Consider the following 5,971-nt stretch of genomic DNA (forward strand, 5'->3'; position numbering starts at 1 on the left):
CATTAAAATTAGAGATGCAAATGAATCGAGCCGAGTAAAACAGAAGCTTGCTCAAGCTAGAGCTTTTTTGCCAAACAAAGCTTGAGCTTGACTCTGGTTGCAAGAGTACTCAACCTCGATTTCTGTAAAATTATGGTCATTTCAGCTTGGTTTGAACTCAGCCAGAAACTAATCAAAAAAAACTTATAGATCCAATCAATTAGCAATAATATCGAGCAGTTTATTAGTTATCAAAATAAGCCTTACCAAGCTGATTAAAAAACATCCCATTGAGTTTAAAAATGAAACTTTAATTGAATCAACTAACAAATAAATAAATATTTCACGAAGTATAAATAAATAACTTGTATTTATGAACAACAATAACTAACATAGAAAAGAATATTAAATGAGTCCAAAATGATCATATTATCAAAGATATATTCGAACCTTTTGAAGAGGTTGTTCACGAGCTTTAAAAGATATTGATCATAATTATAAATGGATCAAACACCAAATTATTCAAGCTTGCTTGTTCAACAACTGAGAATTTATAAGTTTGAAAGTCTGTTCAACTAGTTAATTAGATAATAAAAATAAACAAGCTCTAGTTGAGCCGAACCATAAGTAGCTTGTCTAGCGTATTGAGTTATTAAAAACTCTGAATAGAATTTTGATTTTTATTTTTGAACATTATGAAATTGAACCATTTTTTAAGTTAACAAAATATTTAAGCTATCCATTGAAAATGTTACATTAAAAATTAATTACAAAAGAATAGCATTATAAAAAATAAATTAAATTAACTTAAATCAAGATAACATTAGTTCCATGAGCAATATATACTCAAAAGGATACAAGTACACCAACATTCAGAAAGCTGGTAAATTCATAATGCAAAAATCATTAGAGTTATTATGTCTAGCTTTGTATCTAGTAAAATTAGGATGGTGGACTACTAATTATTTTCCTTTTTTTTTCTTATAAGTGTATCAATAAGAAAACACCAAACTAAATTTAAACTATCAAAATGTACACTTTAGAACAATCAAATGAAGTATTAGCAAACATAATTTTATTTTAATCTCACATGGAGAAGAAATAATAAGAGTACTAGAGAGACCTCTTCAAGCAGATATATAACTGACCCAAACATAGTTTTGAAGATATTTAAAATCCTAACCCAATCAACAAATAAATAGCCCATAATATGCCCCATGTTTCACACTTGCGTAATGATTATAATTTTTTTTATTAAATTCTAAATCTCATTAGAAATATATGTATATATGTAATATTGCAAAAAGCACAAATCAAGCGAAATAGAGGCCAGTCGGAAGTCAGAGCTAAGGAGAAAGGGACGAAGAGAGAATAAGCTAGGTTTTTAGACAATCCATTTTTTTGTGATTTCCTTCAACAATTCATCTTTTAATCAAAATAATAAGCATAGTTTTATTTATGATTTTGAAGGAAAAGTCAATTTCAAGTTTATTTTGATAAGATTTGAGTTCCAAATAAGAAAAATTTTATAAACTATGAAATTTAAATTACGCAGATTATCCATCAAAGGGCAATATTTAAAAATAATAGTAACGAAGAAGTGTATTCTATGATCAATCACTAGTCAGGTAAGATACTAGATTTTTATTTCAAGGAGTAAGTTGTTTTAGCCAATTGCATGTAAATTCTATGAATTATTCTCATAAGCTATGCATTAGGAAGTTTTTCATGTTGCAAAGTGTGCATTTATATCATACTACTTGTGATTAATACATGTGTATCATTAAACTTGTGGAAATTTAATTTCAAGTACTCAAAGTATACTAACATTTTATTTAGATGTTGTATTTTAAAAATAAGAAGAATTTATTAAAAGGTTATTAAAATATAAGATAAGACAGCAATGCATAAGTTGAGGTGTCCAATGGGTAAGATATCACATCTCAACGTCAGATAAATAGGTGCAGTTAATCGAGGTTCAGATTTGAAAGTGCAAAGTTGAGGACTGAGAAATGTCACTGCATGAGAACTATACGATTTCAGAGTTGGAATTAAGTGGTTGTGTTGAATTTTTAAAAAAGAATTCATCAAGGCATGGGATGTGTCGGTTGACAAAGAACGGTAAGAAAAAGAATCGTGCACGAACAAGAAAGCTGAAAACTGCAAGCGATGCATAAGAAAGAGAGAAAAAGAGAAATGTGCAATAGAAAAAAGCAGCAAGCAAGTCTTCATACAAAGGAAAGAGAGAGAAAGCCAAAAAAGGGAAGAAAATGTGAATGAAAGAGATGGAGCCAAGAGAGAGCATGGATGATCGAGAGAGTACACAAGAGGGACATGTGATTGAGGAAATGAAAAAGAAAATATCTTTTAAAAAAATTAAATTTATGAGGCCGGATGAAGAAGACAGAGGAGCTTGATTATGAAGAAAGGGATGTTGGATGTTACCGAGTTGGGAGGTATGTATACCATTTTAGATTCATCTTATATTAAAAGGATTATTTTAAACAAAAGGAAAATATATATAATCATGATAAATATAAATTTAAATTATTTTATTTAAAACAAGCATGTAATGTGTTATCCTACCAAATTCTCATCACTCATGCATGTCAAATGTTTGTCATCTCGCACGTAAATTTTCCAAGGCAAGATCATGTTAGAGAAATTAAGTGAAAATTGATTTGAACTTACTCAGAAGCATAGGGACATGGACAAGAAGATCTTGTAAGATGCAGTATCAACAGTTCATTACGAAAGTTAATAGCCAGGCTTGTAGCAGCACTACAAAGCCCTGTGTTAAAGTTTTGGAAGCTACACCATGTTGAATGCTTACTTAGTTCTAGGGTGTGTTATTTTTGTCGAAAACTTGGCAGTTGCCCCAATTCTGCTCAAAGATCCACACTAAATATTAACTCAAGAAGTGATACATCTGAGAGAAGTTTCGGGAAGAAATTTACTACTAGAAGTGGTCAACAAAAGATGATAAGTCTGGTGCAGTGACTCATATGGAGCAGCCATGGCAGAACACTCGATCAAGAGTTTTTTTTTTTAAAACACTTCAGGATTCTGACGAACTTACTTCTATTGATGTTGATGCTAATAGAGTTTGATAAATGTTATATTATTTCATGTCATATGGGTATTATTATAATTATCTTATGTTGAGTATCATTTTTGTTATGTACTTTTGCTTCAAAAGTTAAGTGTTATTTTAGTTATATTACACACTTTTATATGAGGTGCTATTTTAGTTAGGTTATCATAATTCAAATATTGGGACTTATTAGTCGAGTGATCTAGTCTCAGAAGTTTGATTTATTGTATTTGTTTTTTTTATTTTAGTTAATAAAAGTTAAAGTTTCATAATAATTTGAATAATTCATGTTTTATCTACGTAATGAGTCGCATTTTGGAAGTTTATAAATTTTGGAATGAAATTTTATAAGTGAGAAAGATTGTAACGCCTTATCTTTTAAGAGGACAAACGAGTCGTATAGTTTCAACTCTCAAGATCCATATCCAAACACTAGGGAGATGAAGAGATAGGATAAACCTCACTTATATGTTTATTGTTTAAGGAGGAATGAAGCTTTGTGAGGTCCAACAGTTTTGCCTTCCTGAGAAAAAAAGAAGGGGAAGGGCTAAAGAGTAAAGGAAGCGGCAAAGGTGGGTGATGAGAGGAAGGAAGAACGTCGGTGCATGCAATTGAGAGGAAGGGAGAGCAAGTTTGGGCATAGATTTAATCGTGAGAGTGAACTGTACAGCAGACGATTTCAGCTGGTCGATCTATCGTGAATGGGAGCAATCGAAGTCATGTGAAGTGGGACGCAAAGGATAGATCAGTTAGGTTGTGCAAAAGGATTTGATCGACCTCGAACGTGCATGTAAGCGTAAGAGGGAGCATGTCAATGTAGAGTAGAAACGACAAGGTGTTGAGCAGAAATCACGATCAAAGGATGTGAACAAGTTTCGATGTGTGAGCAGAGGCTTATGAGCTATGAAGAACATGTACAGTCAAGCATCCCAGACACTTGAGAGTGAGAAGATACAAACCTCAAGTTACTTTTGCGTTAATTTTTTGTGTTGGAAAAAGTTTAAGTTTACCTTTATTAAAGCAAACTAATTTAGACATTTGTTAGTATTATCAAACAAGTGAGACAAAACTCAACGGGATTTCCCCTCGCATTTCACTATTGGAAGGTAAGTATAAATTTTTTTATTAGTTATATTTTGGATAGAGCATAAAGGCTTTTAAGTATGTTTTTTGCAGTCAGGCTAAAGAAAAGATTTTTTTTCCTTTAACTAGATGGTATCATAACAAATTCTCAAATGTTTTTATTTTATATGAAATTATAAACTTTAATATTTCCCCCATAGTATATAACACTCATTTATTCATCTTATATATTTAAAACAAGGTGATAAATTATCCAAAGTATAATAACCATAAGCATTGTGTGAAGAATAGGTTTATTAGAAATATTATGAATAATTAATAACGATATAGACCGGAGATATCCAAAACGATAACTCCTTTCAATACCTTGATCGTCCATTATCAAAACCCCGTTAGTAGATCTACTACTATTAATATTACATTTTGTGTATTTAGGTCATATCTACTCAAACAAAAGCCTTTAGACTCTAAAGTTGACCTCCATAATTAAACGTTTTCTTGAACTCTCCCTAGTCTTTAGACTCGAAAAGCATACACCAAGGTGCATCCTCCTATAAATGTCCAGTAAGAACATTCATAAATAAAGCAAAAAGATATGGGCTTAAAGTCAATCTCATATGCAATCCAACTGAAATAGAAAAAATACACCGTCAATCCTTCTTATGTTCGAACACAAGTAAGAGCTCTAGTATGCATATCTTTAATGACTTGAATATAAGCAATACAAACAAAAATTCTTTTCTATAAATCTCTAAAATACTTCTCTTGGAACTTTATCATAAAATTTTTCCATACCAACAAAAACCATATTCAAATCCTTCTTACTCTCATCGTACTTCTGCAACAAAACTCTTAATACATGTATAGTTTTCATAGTAGACTTGTACAGCATGAATCTAAACTAATTTTGAGAAATATTTGTATTATACTATAACATATTTTCAATTGTTGTCTCTCATAACTTTAATGTATGACAGATCAACTTAACTCCTTTATAATTTATACACTAATGTGAATCCCTTTTATTATTAAACATAAAGAACCAAAAGACTATTTCTCAACTCATCATACATCTTTTTAATTTTTAAAATAAAACTAAAAATTTTATTAAGAAAAAAAATTTCCAGATCTCCGAAATATTTTTGCATTTTTATTGGAATATAATAATATCCTACTATTTTTTCACACTTTATTTTATTTAAAGCCTCCTCAACTTCCATTTTTGAAATGCATGTCAAAAAATGGTGTTTGAATAATTGCACACAAGACATTAAATAACTAGAAAATGACTTTTACATTCAGCAGAAGGGCATTTATTTATTCATTTGTTGTCAATTATAAAATGGTTCATAAAAAAAATACATGTTATTAAGAATGTAAATTGTAATACAATTGTATTTTTATAATATTTGGATGTGTATGATGATAGATGGAGTTCACCACAAGATTGTACCCGTTCGGACACCAATGTAGTCGAGCATGAGGATGTTTTCCTACCACCACAAACATTCGAGAAATTAAGATCACACGCGGTTGTGTCGATGATAATGTATATTAGTCAAGGGTGAGTTGTTGAATTTCCACCTCAAATAAAAGTGGACTTATTATCCGCCCAATTGTGTCGACGGAATACGCATCTACTACGGGTGTGTTATATTATATTTAGATGATGCTCTTGAGATAATATATAAATTTATCAGTGTGATATGCATTAATGTTAAAAGATTAAGGCCCAGTTTGCGACAACGGCAAGACTGCAGCGCGGCTTGGAAACGCCCGACGCATACGTTTTTTACAAAAAAATCGAAGAGACTG

Source organism: Phalaenopsis equestris, unplaced genomic scaffold, assembly GCF_001263595.1.
Source record: "Phalaenopsis equestris unplaced genomic scaffold, ASM126359v1 Scaffold000583, whole genome shotgun sequence".
In the NCBI taxonomy this organism is placed as follows: Eukaryota; Viridiplantae; Streptophyta; class Magnoliopsida; order Asparagales; family Orchidaceae; genus Phalaenopsis; species Phalaenopsis equestris.